A 19,713-nucleotide genomic window follows, 5' to 3' on the forward strand; every position below is an offset into this window, starting at 1 on the left:
CTCGCCTGTGCAGCCGTGTGGGGGGGGGGGGATTTGCTGAGGTCTCTTGTATCTCATTTTGATTTAGGGATTTATTTATTTTTCAACATTGACTCTGTCTGGCGCCATTCCAGCAGTCCCACGACCTTTACTCTCCCCAATCCATAAAAATCACTTAATTATTGGGCCGAAAATCAAGGCTTGGAAACAAAGCCAGCTTATGGGACCATCATTTCTTGACATATTTCCTGAGAGGACATATTTCTGGGCACCTTCAGAGCAGAGCACGCAGCTTGTTGGATATGAGATATCAAGGCATTATTTATTGAGGAAGTCTTCACACTCCCTCATCTGTTATAATTAACTGATGACATTTTTTTCCTTAGGTTCAAAATACGGTGAAAAAAGTATAATTAGCACGAAGCCGAGGCACTGCATTAAAATGTCTCCTATAGTTAATGTAGGGTAGTCGTGCTATTTATTATAGGAGGAGCTGGCTCTGACCTCTGTGTTGCCTAACACTTTTTATTGTAAAGATTCTTGAACTTTTTTTCCCTTTGGAGCACCTCTGACACTCCCATTGTTTGCTGCGGGCCCTTGAAATTCGGCCAGGGGAAGCTCTTCAGCTCGAGAAATGCCTATTCTTTGTCCCTTAAATTCCTTTCAGGTTTAGCTGAATTATGAATTGTTCGCAATCGTGATTTCCTTTCGCTTGCCTCTTGGGTGGGGGGGGGAAAGAAAGAAAAAATTGAAATTTATTGTTTTCCTGGAATAATAATAGCAAACCATGAGGAGGGTGAAGCTCTGGACTCCCACCACTGGATTGCAGAGCTCTGGACCATCCAGGGAAGGTGGGAGGACACTTACGGCCAACTCCATGACTCCCTTCCACTATTCTTCCAGCACGGCCCCATCTCCTGGGAGAAAACTCCTCTGGGTCCACGCGTTGGAAGGAGCAAGTGTATTGGGGTGTGAGTGCATTGGCCTGGGCACTGCCAGCCCCAGTGGTCTCCTTTCTCCACCAGCCCCGGGAGAGCAGCCTTCTGCTGCTGCCAGATAACATTAGTCCTGGATTTCATAGTGGCAGAAATCTGTGCCGAGGCTCAGGGCTTGAAATCGCTGTGCCCATGCAGGACGAAGGCAGGGATGGGTGCGGGGTGGAGGGAGGGGAATTTGCTACACTTGCCTACAATTGTTTTTCTTTTTGCTTATATAAACAATCTATTATTTATTAGCTATAAATAATGCATTTTTCTGTATGTTTAGAACGCACGTGATTTCTGTATATTAAAAATGAACATGGTTCTGAAGGCACCAAAGCAAGCGCTTGGCAAGTCGGGGGGTACCCGCTTTCAGTTTCGCCATGAGATGTGAATTCTGCCTCTCCCTGCCTGTGCCCTTACGAGGCTGTAATGACACAGTCACAGCCTATTTTTAGCTCGCTCCCTATTTCCCTGGGCAGGGTGGCTGCACAGCGAGGTGGAATTAAGGTTGCACGGACAGCCATAAATTGGATACTTCCTAACTTGCAAGTGCTTGACCATGCAATCTAAACGAGGGCTCTTCAGGGCAGTATTTCTGCATGTGGCATTAACTGCGTTGGTCGGGGACGGCAAATACCGGGGTAGGGAAGCCGTAGAGCAGAAAAGACCTATCAGACTATTGAAAGTGCTTGTTTGAATAGATGGGGGAGTCAACAGAGCCTACACTTGATCTGAGCTAAATGGCCAAGAAGATGTCTCCAAGCTGAGAGAGGGAAGCCTTTGTTCCTTCAGCCCTGGCCTTGATGTTTTCTTTGCCTTTGGTTTTGCCTCCTTCACTCCTTGGGAGGTTTGGTCTCCTGCTCTTGAGGAACCTGAGGCTTGACGAGTGAATTTGTGTGCTTGTGGAAGCGAGGGTGTCCCTAGGAATGTGCACATGCACCAGCAGGCGTGTGCTACCAGCTCACAGATACTTGCTGACTGGCATCCTTGCCTTGCTTTGCACACTCCCTCTTGCCGGTGTCGCTGACAGGAGCTGTTGCACATGTTGGAGGGAAAAGAGAGGCCTTTGTTTATTACATGGGATATCTAATCTCTTTTTTTTTTAACTGCTGGAAGAATTACTCCGGAGGTGATTGCATGCAATGCAGATTTATCTTTGCTTGAAATGGCTTTTTGTGGCTTGCTTTTTTCCTTGTTGACTGGGGGGTTTCTCCATCCTGGCTTTCAGCAAGACATTTGGCTGTGTGTTTTTTAGCAGAGTGGGCTCTGGTTGAGCAAATTTGTCTGGGGAATTAAGCAGTCTTTTGTTTTACTTTCCTGGGTTTAATGCAGTCATGGCCCCTTGCACATACCTTGTGCTGATATCGGAGTATTTCCCTCCAGCCAGCAGTGTATTTGTCCTGGGTTATAATGATTTGACCTAGTGTTTTTGCCTTGTGGACTCCTGGAGCCTGATACCTGCCTGGGGCTGTTCCTGCATCGTATCTAAGTGGTATCTAAGTGTCCTATGTTTGGGTTTCCATCGTGTGGGTATGGGCTTGTGTTTCACAAGCATCTTTTTGATAACTTTCCCCCTCTCTCCTGCATCTCGGTTCAGCAAAGGGCCTGTCTGTCTGGATGCAGGCAATAAACATCTGTTCTCACCCTGACTTCTGTTAATGAGATAGAGACAGGTAAGCATCACACATACCAACTTCCCTGCTCTCAGCAACATCAAGGAAACGGTGACAAGCTATTAATGGAAAGTGATGGTCTGGGTGCTAATTAGTGCTTCCTTTTCAACTTTTACCTACATGTCTACCAAGATGCCCATCCCAGCCTCTCCTCTCTCCTTGCATCCCTTTGTTTCCAGCACGTTCCTTGTTCACCACGCACATCCCACATTGAAGAGGCTCCTTTCTTTATTTTTCTCCCTACCAATCGTTTTCTGCATCTCCTCGTTCCCTTTTTGTGCCCTTTTTCCCTGGGTAATTGCTGCATGTACCCTCATTCTCCTGTGGTTGTTCCCAGCAAAGAATAAGCATGATACTATAGTGGGATCGGAAAGCTTGGGGTTGGGACACATGCAGTTGATACCCAGTCTTCATCACTGGGTTTCAATATCTGCTTGTGGCACTGGTACATGAGGTCAAATTTCCCTGAGGATGTGAGGTCAGAGATCTGTCCCCTCTTCCCAGAGGTAATGCTGTGGGGAAGGTCCCAGCAGCTCATAGGTCTTGGTCATGGAGCAATTAGTATTTAAAGTAGAACCTCTGGTGATGCCCAGAGATTAAGTAGGATGGGCCTCCATGGTGTGAGCCTGCAGGACATGACAGGTCTGACCCCAGAGAGCTCATGGTCTAAACCCTACATGATTTTCCTGTCCACCAGACCCTGTTAATAGCTGGGTTTTGAGATCCACCCCAATTCATGCTGCTGCAGCAACATGGTGCCTGGTCTCGGCTTGGTGCCCGGTCTCTCCCATTTTTCCTTCTCCTGGTCTCTGGGCTCTGCCCCTTCTCCAAGGACCCTAAATGTCCCCTCCTCGCTTTTTTTGCACAGGCCATGGGTTTCTTGTGTCCCAAGGAGCTGCTTAATCTGCCCCTGTCATTCCCAGTCACAGGCTCCGCACACACCATGGCTTTATGAGGAACGCTCGCAGGGCAGTGGGAAGAGGCAGCCATGGTTTGCACATTAGCTAATTAATTTTCATGACTGAACGATGCTGCCTGGTCTCTTGTTTATACTCCTCGGCGCTCCCCTGCTCCCCCCTCCTCGCTGACACACACACAAGACGACACATCCCGTAGGAACGTCAGCATCCTTTCACAGCCCTGAGACGCGAGCGGTTATTCTGTTGGCTTGTCACACGCGGGTTTCCCTGCTTCATGGTACACAGGGGCCCCCTGTTTCACATTTGCTGATTCTTATTAGACCCAGCGCGCCAGGGCCTTGTCTCTCCCCGCAAAGCAACGCGCCGCATCCCATCCATAAATCCAACCCTGGAACAAAGCCTCTTCTACCCTGCCCCATATTTCTACCCAGCCTGCCCGCTTTCCCCTCTGTCTCTCTCTCTCTCCCCCTCTCCTGTGCTGAAGGTTTCCTAGTGCCAGGGAGATATGATAATTCTTGTGAAGAGAGCATGAAATGCCTCTGCTCTTTGTGTCTGTTTAATTCAATGAGAATCCCAGCCCCAGATGTCATGAATGGTGGGCTTTGTGCTGGCCCTTCCTAAGCCCTAACCGCCAGCCCTGCTCTCTGTCTTTCTTGTTTCCCACCACTGGATACTGATTAACAAACTAAATTATTTTTCCTCCCTAATGATGTTTTCCCACTTTGCCCACCAGGCTGGAAGAAGCCACGGGGAGGAAAGAGTTTGTGTAAAGGATGAGATAGCCAGGGAGAAAATTAAAGAGACAGTGTTGCTCTCTGGGCTCTGGCAACGCAGGTCCACTCGGCTTTATTTCCTTATTAGAGAACAGGGTGGTGTTTGGCTGTATTTTACGTGTCTGGCTGTATTTTACGTGCTGGGTGTACTTTACGTGGCTGGGTGTATTTTACGTGGCTGGGTGTATTTCAGCTGTGGAGATGGGCTTGAAAGCACAAGGTATGCTCTGAAGCATGCCAAGGTCCGTAACTCACTCGCAATTGTGTGTGCGACTTTACACAGTCCCAAATTTAAGGTCTCTCTTCCAGCCGTGAGTGACATGCGGTAATTACTTGACATCTATCCATGCATATGGGAGCCTCTTTCTAATTGAGACAAATTCTCTTTTCCTTAATCAGACATGACTGTGAGTTCGTGGAGTGGGATGCCTTGGGAAGGGCTGGGACGTCTCCACCTGAGCAAGGAGAGGTGAGTCCCTGGGAGTCTTGCTGAAGGATCGAGTCCAACTGATGCATGGGAGACCAGCTCTTTTACCTGATCCCTGCCTCCCTTCCCGCAGCCAAATTTCCCAGCCAGGCGCTTGAAACAGGGCCAGTTGTTAGCTGCTGCTACAGAAGGCCAGCAGTGATAATCCAGGGAGCCTGGAAGGAGCTGGAGGCAGGTCAGTGCAAAGCCACCTGCTTCCTGGAGCCCAGCAGCGCTTCCTTGCTGGGCACCAACGAAGCTGTGGCCAGCAATCACCATCCTGGAGCAGGGAAAGAGGATGGGTGTCAGCCTTGCGAGTACAAAAGGAGGTAGGGAGGGAGAGAGCCTTTCAACCACAACCGGGGGGTCTGAATTGTGCAGTTGGGGTCATTGATCAGCGGGGTGGTTTGGTGTTTTGGGTGGGCTTTTTTGCTTTTAAAAACCAGAGGAGCCCCCAGTATGGGAGCCAGTATGGGCTTCTCTCAGCTGGGGTGCAGGCAAGGGCAGGTCTGATGGACCTGCAAGGTCCATGGCAAGGAGCAGGGTGTGCCCAGGGATGCTCTATGGCAGTGCAAGGCTCAGCCTTGTATTTATCATAGTGAGATCTCCCGTTGGAGAGGACCGAAGCTTTGCCTTTCCCCGTGGAGAGCAGGGGAGCTTGTGCAGGCTCAGCTTGTAGAGTGGCTGCTCCCCTCGGAGCCACGCCGATGCTGCGGTACCCAGCCATGGATCCCCTTTTCCTCAGCTTAGACTGGAAGAAGGGGGAATAAACAGAGAAAAAGAGTGTTGCTTTGTACCCACAGAGCCCCTGCAAGCACACCCACTGCATCCAGCAAAGTACTGCCTCATGTACGGCCTTTGCTTCCCACCGCAGTCACATCTGACCCTTATTACTTCTGCAAGGTAGAACAAGGCAGGAAAAATGGCTGTGCAGCGAGTTTCTTCATGCGCCAGGATTTATTAAGAACAATAGGGGAAATCAATCCATCTATGTAGAATACATCGCAGGCTGCAATGGGATAAAGCATTTATTCCGCTCTTGAAGGGTAGAGCTATAACTCATGGGAGGCAAAACCCTTAGTGCTCTGGAGTCCCTTCCCTTCATGTGTGCAAAGAAATGCTTAAGCCCATGGCAACCTACCAGCTATTGAATTTGTGCGGAGAATCTGCCGTCCTTCCCCTCCGCCGGCCCCTTTTTGGAAGGCGAGTCACTCATTAAAACACACCTCTGGAAAAATGAAGGGGCTGTCTGTTCGAAGGCATCTCTGCATCTCGGTTTTACTTGAAACAGAAAGAGAATAGAAATGTCTCAGTGATGTAAAAGCAACCCCCCCACCAATTTCGAATGGACAGATCGTGCTTAAACCAAGGCAGGATTTGCTGCAACTTTCAGCTGGTGCCCAAGGAGCAGGCGTTGCAATCACAGAGGAGAGGGGCTGGCTGGGGTGTCGTGCCAAGGCGAGGTGCTGTGCAGGGAGATCTGTGTTCCGCGGCTGAACACCTCCAATGATGACTAGGTATTTATGTGTGTGTGTATATATATAAGTACCACCCTGTGCCCAGCTCTGTGCTTGCAGTAGAAGGCATGCAGTGCAAAGACTGGAGCAGTAGTTAGCAGGGGCAAAAGGTGACTGGGATTTGTTATAATCTTTCTGGGTGTGAGAGAGTGTGAAGGCGGGCAGGAAGGGGGGGGGGGGAGTTAATAGTGAAATGGTATTTTCACTAAGCCTATTTTCACTGGGTCTAATCTATGTTGTGGGAAGAGGATCTCTTCAATAAGGCAGACCCAGCGAGGCTGGTGAGCTCTTTGGAGGGGGCCTGGAGAGCCGAGGAGCTCAGGCAGGGAGAAGCTTAGCACGTCACACCAGACAGCCTTCCTCAGCAGATATGACTTGGTAGGTAGCGTGCTGTTGGGCAGATGGGGTTAATTCTTACACCCAAATCAAAAGGCGACCGAGGGGGGAATGTTTTATTAATGAAAGCAGCCCTTTGTGAGTATTCCTCCCGAGGCACGTTCCCTCCACCCGCTGCCTTCCCCCCTGGCTGCTGTCTGGCCCCACGTCTTGCTCGGTACCTGCTCAGCTGCCACTCACCCACTGATAGGTTTCATCAAGAAATGTCTCCATATGTCTTGAGTCCTGGACTTGGGAGAGTGGGATGGGAGGAGGACAGACAGGTCCTTGGCTAGGAGCAGGGGTGTGCCACAGGCAGGCAGAGCTCGGGCTGTCACAAGTTGCACACCAGCCCATCGATTGCTGCAGTGGTGCTGTGGGGTTCACCTCTTGCTGGTACCAAAGAGCAAGAGAAACCGTGGTTTGAAGAGCACAAGCTAAAAAGCAGGTTGAAAGTGAGCACCTCAATGGGCTGGGGATGAAGGCGCCAGCCAAAGGTTGGGTTGGGGAGGTTGGGAATGCCTTACCCACCATCCAGCCCCCTTCCCATCCCACTGCCTGCCAAGCAATGGGCTCAAGAGAGGAGGAGCGGATTTCTGTGCACCAGAAAGCAGCCTCTCCTGGTCTTTCTTTCCCCGCTGTCTACCCATGCCCATGGCCTCGGGGGCCCTGGGCAGCTTTTAGTGCCAAAGGATAGGGCTGAGGGAGTGGCGAGGGCTCCGCATGGAGGTTATTTCTGTCGCTTGGTTAAAAATAAAACAAAAGCTGGTTTATAACAATTGATTTAGAAGGAGGAGGAAGCAGAGCTCAATTCCCGGAGCGCCTTTTAGCAAGGCTCTGCATGTGCGCGCGTGTGTCGTACGCGTGTCAGAGCACAGCACCCAAGGAAGGCCGGGTCGGGAAACCTCGCATGGAAGCGGGGAAAAGACCCCGGTGCACGGCTGCTTCCCTGAGGGAACCCCCGCAGGGCTAATGTTTGATCTGAGGCTCGGTTGTACTCCTCTGAAACCTTGGGATGTCAGGAGCTCGAAGGGAGCCTGGGACGGAAGAGGATGCTATTTGCATTTTCCTATGAATGCATCTATTTGTATAAATCTGGTGTCTCTGTGCATGCGCACACTGCCCTTACGCATGCATTTGTTTGAAGAGCAACACGCTGTCCCAGTGGTGTTCTCCACTCAGGGCCAGAACTGGTTAGTCTGAAATTCAGGCTCTTCCTGGAGGAGCTATAACTCCCCTCCCTGCTTCAAATCTAGCCATGGCTACGGACGCAGGAGTCCCGAGATGTTTTCACCATGCGATAGCGGAGTTTCATTGTGGAGGATGAAGGCTCCCCCTTTCAAATTTACACAGACATCAAAAGAGTCTGGAAGGTTCAAACAGATCACAACGTAATCAAAATGCCAAGCCACCGTCTGCTTCTGCCTTTGGGTTGACAAGCAGGATTAGCACCCAAGGGAAGCAGGGTGTAATAGTGTTTCACGGGCAGTGTGAACAGCCCAGAAGTGTGCGGAGTACAGAAAGGTTAGCCGAGGGGCAGGTCTAGCTACAGACGTACAGTTGGGGGGTGGATTTTAAAGCAAGGAGCTGTACGTGCACAATCTCCATGGATATTTACTTTGGCAGAAGGCAGGACTCTCTCGTATACCAGTTATGTCATGCTGGAAGCAGTTTAAGCTAAACTGGAGGACGCTGATATAAGAGGGGAGATGTGCACCAGCGTGGTGAGGAGCAGTAGCAGTTGACCTATAGTGCTGTCATTATAATGGCGTGGTTTTCCGTGTAGACAACCCCGGAGCGGAGCAGCTAGCCTGCCATCCTTATGTTTCACTGTCTCACCGAGATGTATAACACGGCTCTGTCCGCGTGCGGTTGCAATCACCCTCATGCTCTGGTTCTCCGCACAGTGCCGGAGCAGATGCCGAACTTCCAGTGTGCGTTGTGTGCCTATCGCACGGTGTGAGATAGCCCCGTCGTGGCTAAAGATGCCTGAAACGCTTCCCAAATACTGCTTTAATGTCAGTAATTGCTCTAAGTGTTCTGAGGACAGCCCCAGATCGAGGAGGAGGGTTCTTTGGTTGGTATTTGGAGTTGCTGATGTGGAGAATGGAACAACACTGTAAAGCTCCCATGGAGTGGGAAATGCCGGTGTAGCTTTGTCTATGTTGTCTGTGTAACTGTGCCTTTTCTTTATAACTGATCCTGGTTTAAATTAAGATTTAGGAAGCTCACATCTTTACTGGTATCTCTGCAGTTTCAGTTTGGGATTGATTTTGGTTTGGCCACAGAAAGACAGAACTTGCCCCTAACTCGCTCCCCAGTGCCCGGGCAGGCGATGTTTCCCCTCGTAGCTCTCTGTACCCATCTCACTGTACCTATCCAGACCGCGTCCGGCAGCTTTCGGGACTCACTGGGACACATTTTACCCCAAAAGTGAGGCTAACCCCGCCTTTGCTCCCACACCGCTTATGCCCGAGGGGAACACCACAGCCAGGGCACTGGCCCTGGGCGATATCGCCTAGCGAAGCAGAAGCGTATCATGGTCGTTGCAGTCAGGAATGCTGCGGCAGTGCTGCACAGCCAGCGCCTTGGCGCCATGAGCGGGGCTCGGGCTAAGATGGCCGCTCTCCCGCCATGGCGACACCCTGAGTCCCAGCGCCCCCCTTTCCCCGCGGGCCAGCGGGATGCCTGCCGCCGCTGCCCGCCGCTGGGCGCCAGCCGCCTCAGCCAGGCGGAGGGGAGCCTGGCCACTGGCACGAGGCAGCGTGGGCCCTGGCGGCCATTTTGCGGGAGGCAAGCGCCGCCTGTAAGATGGCCGCATGGGCATGAAGTAGGGTGCAGCGCTGCCTTGTCCTCGCCACGCTGCCTCCCTCACGCCGTCCCCTCCTTATCTTGCTAATTACCGATGAAGGCAGAACAATAACGGGAGCTGGCATGCCCCAGTTCTTTCTCTGCCACCTCCTTCCTCGGGCGGAAAATCAGCGTGCACACCTCCCTCTTTCCCCCCCCCCTCCTTTCCCCGTGCCGCCCGCCATCCCCTCTGTGATATTAACCGAATTAACATACTTCCTTAATTTACCCCATGTTTTTCCCCCGCGCCGCCTCGTCATGGCTTCTCCAACTGGTTGGGGAAGAAAAACGAGCAACGTTCAGTTTTTTCCTCCCCCCCCTCCTCTTTTTCCCCTCCTCTGCTCGTTTGGTTGTATGCGAAAAATCCTTAATGACATCTAAAAGGGGTGGCGGGACAATAGCCCACGCGGGGTTTGGCAGGAGACGTGCGATATTTACCCCGCCGCACCATCCGCGCCGCTTTGCCGGGGGATTATGACGGTCCCCGCGTTCCTCCATCTATTTATTTTGCCGGTGGTGGCGGAGGGAGAAGGGGGGGGACGCGTTGGCACGCGGCTGCTTTGTGCGCCTTTGCTTCACCTATGGAAACGACACGTTAAGGTGTTGCCATAAACCCCCGGATGACAAAGAAAGCGCCTTTCTCTTCGGCTCGTAGGCAACAATGACAGAAGCCTTTAAAAACCATGTTGTGGGGTTGGTTTTTTTTCTCCTCTCCCCCCCCCCCCCCGCAATGATTGTGGAAGGCTTCCCCTAAAAGGAACTTAAATACATATCATTAAATGTAAAGCGCCGAGCTCCGCTGCTGCTAACTATGCCATGCTTTTTGTTTCTGATAGTATTTGTCCGTTGCAGAGAGCAAGCCGGGGATGTGGAGCCTCCCCCCGCCCTCCTCCCTTTGTTTAAGTGACAAAATATTGCTATGTTCTTGTTTAGAAAATAAACCTTTGTGGGGTTTTCAGCTTTTATTCGTATTTATTCTTTTCATTTTATCGTGGCGTGAAATCCAAACTCCCCTTCTCCTCAGATCTTGGGAATCCGTGTTCCTCATGATCAGTTTTTCCCTCCTTTATCTAAAAACCCACAACGTTATTTTATAGTACTACTCCAAAAAATGCAGCAGGAATATTTTGAATTTGAGTATTTGGAGCTTCAGGATATTGCAATATATTTTTTTATAAGCAATGAATGAAAAGCAATGATTTAAGTGTGTAATGCACAATACAGATGCCATGCATTGTAAATACATTTCAGGGGCATAAAATCCAACACAGAGAGCCAGTGTTCCACGAAAGCTGGGAGTCCAAAAATAACTGTAAAAATGAATTGTCTGTCGGGACGAATCTCTCAGATCCCAGCCAATATTTGCAGGGTTACAATATACAACAGGGTTACTTATTGGCATAAATATCTCGTTTTAAAATGCCGATGCTAAACTGAAAAAAGAGGTGAAGGGAGATATTTGACTGATTACTGGATGCCATGGATTCCCCGCATTTAATTTCATACTTACATGCTATTTACTTATCCCATGTTTATGGGTATGTGCTTTAGCTTCATATAAATCTTTCCTGTCTGTCTGTCTCGCTGCGTCCTTTTCTCTTCTGCCATCCCATCTGCTTCTCGTGGTCCTTCTCTTGAAACCGCATCACAGGATCTGATGGGGATAATGGGAATCCGCCTCTGGTCTCTATCATAAACATGCCAACGTGGGCTATTGTGTTGGGAGCCGGCGGTCACCAGATGGTGCTTGGTTGCCCAGGGTCTGTGTCTCTGGGTTTGGTCTCTCAATAAGCCAACAGCTCCTTTAGCATTGTGTTTTCCTCCCAAGATCTACCTACCCCTGGCTGAGGAAGGTGTAAGGACCTCAGTAATGTACCCCAAGGGATGAAATGCTTCTGGGTGCATTGGGCGCTCTGCGGCCTCAGCCATGCAGCAATGAGCTGCCCTTGCAGAGCTGAGGTGTGTTAATCCCTGTGCTCAATCGTGTTCACCCTGACTGCGTTCCTGGGTAGGAAAATTAGCACGTTGGTTTGTGTAGGATTGAATGCTGTCTTCATGAGAAAAGCAGCCCATGTCAACTTGAGCAGACATCTTGCTACCTTTAGATACTGGGCTTGGGAAGACAGGGCAGAGATATCTTTGTGTCTGTGGGTGCAGGCAAAATCAAGCTATGACCTCTTGAGTATCTGCAACAAGACTGGCTTGTGCAGGTATTGTTGGGAGAGGGAGGTGGTTACAGAAAGAGACTGAGGTATGAGGATTTTCCTGTGGAAAACAATCATCCTTATCCAAGAGAAACCCAGGGACAAACCCTGTTCTTCATTTGGTGCCTGTATGTGCTCAGGAGGTCCTGGACATTGTGCATGTGAGCTGCAGAGGGGGGATTAATGCAGAAATAAAGATTGAAAATAAAACCACTGAGAGCGATGGCTCTTCCTGAGCACAGCCAGATGGAGAGAGCCTGGCATAATTATATCTCGCAAAGGGCCACCATCAATGAAACCAATTAAAGGAGAAGCAATGCTCATCAGAGAGAGTGAGTGGGAGAGGAAGACAACCACCTCTCTGGGTCTTCTCGGGCATCCACTTTCCATGGGGCACAAGCCAAGCACAGTCCCCAGGTCAAGGGCGAGCTTGTGCGTGCACCTGCCTCCTGGCTTAGGGCGAAAAAAGAAGGAAATAGGAAACATCGGGTGCTGGTGGGGCCGGCACAGAGCTGGCTTGCAGCCAGCCCCAGCCTCGCCATCTCCATTGTCTCATGGCTTTAATGCGTGCCTAGAAATCCAGTATTTAGGATTCAGGTTACCATTGTAAAGCAGAAAGGTCGTGCTTAGCGCTGCTTGGCGTGGATTCCTCCAGCAGCTCTTTTGCCTGCGTGCCCCATGTTGGGATGGTGTTGGCAGCAGGCCTGGGGCTGGGAGGCTGCAAGGAGCACACCTTTGCTCCTTCTGGCATGGCGTGCACCTTGCAAGTGATGCTGCTGGCTTTGTGATTTAGGGATGGCAGTGGGAGGCAGAGGAGGGTGTCCAGAAAGCCATGCATGTCAGGTCAGGTTTGCTTATACTGAGCAGCAACATCTGAGTGTGCCTTGCTGACAAGCTTGGCAGAAAATCTAGCAGGGCAGGAGCAATGTGTCTCTTCCACTGGCACTCGTTTGAACAAATTTGATGGGAGTTTCAGGAGTAGCTGCTGCTGGTGACCAAGGTTAGGAGAGAGTTTTGAGGCTGTTCCTCCTGATTTAATTTGTAGTCCCAGAAAGGGTGCTTTTCCAGCTTTCCTCCCTTCTACTGTCCTGCTTTCAAGGGCAGGAGCCTTTTGGGTAGAAGAGCAGCTGGCAAGACTGGATCAGAATGATTCACAGAGGTTTTAGTGCAAAACTTGAGGTTTGGGGTGTCTGTTGCAAACCCCCAGCTACTGTAACCAAGGGCTGTTTGAAAGTCTCAGTTCTCACTTGAAAGTAATAAAATGATTCTAACAAGAAATATCATTACAGACATCATCATTGCAGGGAAAACTCTGGAAACAAGTCAAAGACCTCACAGGGCTTAGGCATCACCAGTCTGAAAAAAATCCCTCCAAATATTTGGGGTTTTGGAATCAGACTTTGCAATTTTGGGGATCCAGACTCTTGGTATTCAAAGCTTAAGGCTGACAGTCTAGGATGCTGTGTGACACTGAACAGGGAGTGAAAGAGAGCCTGCCAGCCCCAAGTGTCATGGATCGCATTGGGTTGGATGGTGCTGCCTTAGGTCCTGTTAAAGCCACTAGACATAACGATGACTCTCAGGAGTGGTCCCAGCCACTGTCATACAGCCCTGGGCACAGAGAAACTTGGAAACAAAGGTGTGTGGTGTGTGCTTCAGCCTCTGGAAGGTAACAACTGGTGAAGTTGGTCGCTGGCACACTATTCTGCAAGATCAAGTGAGGGATGCACATCTGTGCACGTGCTTGTGGAGGCAGTGGGGACAAGGCTGTACGGACACAGACTGGCTGTGCCTGTGGGCAGACATGGGTCTGTCTCGCTCGGGGACAGCCTGCAAACAGCATTTGAGTTCTCCACTGCCAGGACTCCAGGGAAATAATGTCATTTGAAATGGTTTGGTCCCTTCTTTGGCTGAGAGTTCATGTGCTGTGTGCAGCACTGTGGCAGGCTCTGCTTAAGAGACTCTGTGGTGTCCTCAGGGGACTGTACTGGATCTCCCCAGGTTGCTGGAGACTTGTCCCAAGTTGCCACTGAGACCAGTGTCTCAGTGTGCTCTTTTCAGTCCATTTGTGACACATTTCATAGACATCACCCCGTGCCCGCTTGAATGTGCTATAACCAGTGTAAGTTTGAATACATCTCATGCAGAAGTGTACTGGAGCACTCCAAAACGAAGGGCAAACTGCATGCAATAGTCTGGTCTTGTACAAGCATTTGAGGCACTGTGGCCCTGCACTGTCCCCAGGCTGGGCTTCCTGGTGGTGTGGCACTGAGAAGCAGCATAGAGATACAAAGGGCCCATGAGTGGGTGCTAGGCTGGCACCCATCAGACTCATTTTGCTAGCATCAGGTGGATGGGTGATGTGAGAGAGCAAGCTGAGAGCCTGGGGAGGAAACAAATGGTTCACATAGAGAAGTGCTGGTTGGGAAGCCCATTAGGGGACTGTTCCCTTGCAGAGGGAAGGTCTTTCCTTCATCTGGTTGCATTTCTGTAGGCTTTGACCGAGTTCTGCCTCCTTCCAATCCCCAAATGCCAGAGGTTAAAGGAATGCCTGCTATTGCTGCAAGAGCTTGAGGATATGGTGGGAAGTGACTGGTTTCTGCTACCGAATTGACAGCATGCAATGTGGCTGAGTGCTGGGAACAAAGGCTTAGGATTCCGCACTGCCTTCATCCTTCTTCCCTTCCCTCCCAGCCCCTAGAAGAAGCCACCCTGGTGATACCACGGGATGTTTCCACAGATGCCTCTGTGGGTGCATGGATGTGGAGGGGACTGTCTTGCTGTGTGCAGTGGGATGAGGATGGTGATGATGTGCTTTATTCCAGCCTACGGTCATGCACGCTGGGGGAGGCATGGTTGGAAGAACAGGGATACATCCCCTCTGCTTGTTGCTATTCCCAGCTGCAGCTGTCTCAAAGCCCTGCGGAGTACCCTTCCCTTGGGGAAGAGCTGCCTGTGTGGACCTATTTGGGCACGGGGCATACAGAGCTGGCCACAGATGCCTGCTGCAAGCAAGGCTTTGCCTGCTCCATGCTGCAAAAGCAGAGCTTGGCTGCGGGGCTGGGAGGTGCATGGGCTCTGCCGAGGAGAGATTCTCTACATCCTGTGGAATTTTCACACCTATGTCCTCTGATCAGACCCAGTCAGTGTCACGCTGGCAGGCAGAGGGACACCGGCGTGTTTGAACTGTGTGCTGTGCTCCTGAGGGACTCTCTTTATGGCTATGCAGGATGAGTCTGTGTTTTCTAGGCCACCTTTGAACACGGCTGAAAATTTGCTTTCTGTAGCCTCAAACCCGAGCTCTGTGTTTGTCTCCTTAAGTGACAGGCAGGGACGAGAGATCTCCTGTGATCTGCTGTTATTTGCTGCTGTTGCTCCCCTAGTTTGGGCACAAGTCCTACATTAGTGTCATCCTCCTTAAGCATCCCAGCTCCTCTCTGCTGCTAGGGCAGCAACATGTCCTTTGGCAGAGATGCCTGGTTTGGGAAGAACTAGGCTGGTGGCCATCAGGACTGGCACCTCTTTAGTGCTGTCCCTTCGTGGCTGTGCTTGGAAGGGGCGGGTGGGCACGAGGCCGCCGAGCCTGGGGAAAGGGGATGTCTCCAGTGACGACCACTCACTTTGCCATGCAGCCCCGAGGAGCAGGATGCTGCGTGACAGCCCGATGGGAGCTCTCTGCAGGTCCCCCTGCCCGAGGAGCTGGCGCTGACACGTTTCTGACACGAACTGAGAGGAGATGCCGGTGTGAGATCCCGGTCATGTCATCTGGGATCAGGTACCAAACCCAGCAAGCAGTGAAGGAAGCAGCTGCCCCGAGCACTGGTGAACATGATCCAGAGCTAATCCCGCAGCGTCTGCTCCCTGCACGTGCCTGCAGTGAGGTGCCATCCTCAAGGTCTCCCAGCCCTGCACTAGCTGCTCCAGGGGCTCTGTGGCTCTCTATAAACGCTGCCAGAGTGAAACTGTGAATGCTGGAGGGATGCTGGCTGAGGATGTGATGGGTTTGCACTCAGATGCTGGGTGCCAGCTTCACAGGGTGCAGGCACAAACCTCTTCGGGGGATCTGCTTTCCTGCAGAGCCTATTGCTCTCCCAGGAAGATGGAAAAATTCAGATCCTAAAGGGATGAGCCCTGCCTGCACTTTGCCAGCAGACATCCCAGGAACCATAGGGGAAAAAAAGACACCCACTGCTTATCATTTTTTTATTTCTCCTTGTTCCTGCCTGCCTATCAGCCTGTCAGCCAGCTAGATGCTAATCCACAGCAGCAGCAGCACAAATAAAGCTAGACTAGAGGGATGCTAATTTATGCCTGGATTTCATGCTTTGTTTTACTTCCACACTTTATTGGACAGAGTAGGCTTTGTGAGTGACGTAAAATGTCGTGTGTGCTCTCCCCATGGCAGGTTCCTGCACATGCAAGCAGGAGAAGTTCATTTCTCTGTAGCCTCTGCAGCCTTGCATGTCCCCTTCTCCGCCTCCCCTGGGTCATTTTGGGGGGGGGTCATTCCTGATGAACCCCCATCTGACGAGGATGCTCGAAGTGTTGTTGTGCTGCATTTGAAACCCAGGGATGTGTTTCCAGTCTCGTCGTGCTTTCTGTGATGATGCCAGCGTTTATGCATCTAAACTGTAATTTTTTACGCTCTTGCTGGGTAACCAGACTTCAGCTCCTGCAATTTGCATGAATAAATGTCATGTAAAATCATCCTTTCGTGGGTAGTGACCAGCTGAAAAGTTATGTTGGGAGGCAGTCGCTTCTCAGTGATCTGCAGAGCTGTTTAATGAGATGTAGAGATTTACACCTCTCAGCATCTGAGGGGAAAAGCATGGATAGATTTAAGGCCATAGCCCAGAGGTGTGGCCTTACCTGTGTGGTGCAAGTAGGTGAGGAGTTTTATCACTTGTTGCTTGTGAAACCCAGTGTGTTGAACTGTGCTGAGGAGCAAAAGAGCCTTTGACATGCACTGTCTTAGGATAAAGTCAGATTAAAAGAGTACTCATATAAGTGTTAATACCAGAGGGTCTTGCGTGGTTTCTTGCAATGGTCTTGCACAGGATCCACACTGGGACCCTTGGGGTACCGGAAAGGAAGGATCAGCCCCCAGAGGCAGGGAATCAATGTATTGAAGGATTGCTGAGGTCTTCAGCTCCCATTACAGAGAAAGGACTGCCCAAACACCTTTGAGTCTCTGTGCTTCTGAGGCCAGTACTGTCCTTCCCCTGCAGCCAAGGCTTCGGGAGCAAAGTGGCAAATCACTGGTGAGGGCAAGAACAGCCAAGGCAGAGCTAGAGAGGGTTTTGAAGTGGCCACACTGGCTGGGAGCTACGAATCCCCCTGCTCCTTCCCTCAACTTCACTGCTGACCTCTGCAGAGCAAGTTGGAGGGAAGAGCCCAGAGGCTGGTCTTGTACTGAGCTCTGCCCTCAGCTTCACTGGGTTAAATCCTGAGTGAGGATTTAATTGCATTCACTAAAAGCTTCCCAAATATACAGCATGGAAATGAGAGCAGAATTGTGAGTGTCCTTGTTCCTCTTTGCTATTGAATAGCTTTTCTCAGCCTTGAGTCCTGGCAAGTGGATCTCTGTAGGGTTTTATTTCATTCGGTGTCTGCATTGCCCTATTAAAACCACAGCTCCGTCCCCGAGTCCCTACATGTCACTGTATGTCAAGTGCTTATCCCTGTGTATTGGGGCAGAGGAATGTGGCAATAAAACTGCTCACAACCACTTGTTTGGATAAAAAGCACAGATTTGCTTACTTGGCAGTACCTTCCCTTTTCAAAGCAGATATGTTTGTACAGGTGACTTTGGTTTTGTCGCAGTGGTTGTGGGAAGGAAACGTTTCGCATCATGCATGTGCTTGGCTTTCTGTGTAATGTTTTGCCCTGCCTTGTTTATACGTTGTCCTGCCTTGTATATATGTTTATGCCTTGTTTATGTCCGGATATCTCTTCGTTTTGCTCTTATGGAAAACAAACAAAGGTCCAGGTGCTGGATCTGGCTGCAGGAGCAATGTCGGGGGAGCTGAGGCAGGGCTCTTTTGGGTTTGCATCACAGCTTTTTTCTTCTCTGACTAAGCTGATGGACAGGAATAGCTTCCTACTCCTAAGGTGCATCTGTTTGTGTAGGAGGACGTGGGATTGTGGCATTTGTGTTTGCAGCTTTTACTGGGCTCCTCAACCAGGCTTTCTTTGGGCTGATATTTGCTCAGATGGGGGGAACCTCTGCATGTTGCATTGTGCAGGTCTTCACGTGCAGACACTGGAGGTGTACGGAGGTATCTGGCTTTGTGCAGGTCTCGGAGCCAGCCTCTTCGAGGTCTCTTTGTTTTGTCTCCCTCTGGGTATCTTGTGTGGATGCATTTGCATATATGGAAAGCGTTGTCATCATCTTCTCCCCCTCCCCAGCTTCTGTTCCCTTTTCTCTGCCGACTCGTTGGGCATTTCCAGCTGAACGGTGCTTGCCGAGGCCAGCCAAGCGCGGTGGGGCTGGGGCCTAACACCCCATCTGCACCTTCCCTGGTTCCTTCCCCAGGTGGGGCTGGGGGCGATTGGGGCATTGGGGGCATTTTTTCCTATGTTTTTTTCTCCCAATATTCAATAACTAGCAATAGGCAGGTCCTGAAGGGAGCCCCCAGCCCTGACACCCTGCTGCTCCCTGCCTTTCCTCTCACACTGTAGCGTGCCTGGCAGCAGCACCAAAGAGAGCAGTCCAAACCACATGGCGAGCCTGCTCGCTTGCTCTAATCCACAAGGCCAAGTTTAAACACTTTTTGCCCCTGCCTGGAAAGCCTTGGAGTGGTTATATCAATAAATCCCTTGCTCCTCTATGAAGATGTCCTTCCCAGGGCATTTTAAATCACTAATCCTCTCCAAGGCATCTCTGGCTCCATATTCTCTTCCCAAACTCATACCTGCTCCCTGATGATGATGACTCGAATGCCCTGAGGCTTCATCCCTGTATTCTGCCATCTCTCTGTGCAGCCCTGCTCCTGCTCCAGCTCCGCTGTCCCACTGTCCCACCATCCCGCTGCCTGCCTCGCACAGGACAAGCTGGGCCATTGGAGTGGCCAGGGGCGGAAGAAGGGGGGGGAGGAGAGACGGGGCAGCTGCGAGCCTTGTGTTAGTAAACACTTCCTTGGGTTCACATTCTAATTCCTTTCCCCCCCTTCCACATCTTCTCCCCCATCCTTTCCCTTTTCTATATGCTCACACAATGAGACCATTGTCAAGGGGTGATTTGAATGAGGGGTCTCCGGGCATGTTCCCAGCATTGTCAAACAGAGTGGGAAAAAAAAAAACCCACAACTCCAGCCTAGCCAGGAGGACCAGACCAGACTGAGACAGATGCCTAAATTAGTGACAAAGCCTTTTGAATGTCCCCCCTAGACAAGGGTTGCCTTGTGCATGCGTGCGTGTGTGTGTGCATGCTCGTGGGTGTGTATTTGTGGCTGGGTGGCAGCTTGCATGTCTCCCCATGTTAATTAGTTTTGCATGCATGTCTGATAAGGTGCCAATGAATATATTTGTACTCCTTCCACCGGCGAGAGCTGTCTGGGCGACGGGGGACATGCGGGGCGCTGGGGGGGTGCAGCCTGGCGGCCGGGGGTAATTGAGCTGTGCGAGGTGAGGGTTGCTGTGAGTTCTGGTGCATCGGCAGAGCTGGGCTTCCCGGCGTTGGGATCTGCTGCTTTGGCTGCAAATAATGTGGAGTTTAAAAGAGAACTGAGGCCTTTTTTGGTTCACTGGGTCTTTCGCTTCATCTTTGCTGATTGTCTGGCAGACGGTCTGCAGGCTCTTTCTTCTCTAGTGCCCTGTGTCTCTCTCTCAGGTCCCCTAAAAGGTGTTTATTGCCAGTGGATTTGTATCCATCTTTGTATATACACATGCAATCACTCACACAAAGCCCCAGCAACAAAACCTCCGCTTGCTTCTCCAGAAAGGGAGTCAAATTCGCTACCAGTTACAAAATA

Source organism: Strigops habroptila, chromosome 9, assembly GCF_004027225.2.
Source record: "Strigops habroptila isolate Jane chromosome 9, bStrHab1.2.pri, whole genome shotgun sequence".
NCBI classification, from domain to species: domain Eukaryota; kingdom Metazoa; phylum Chordata; class Aves; order Psittaciformes; family Psittacidae; genus Strigops; species Strigops habroptila.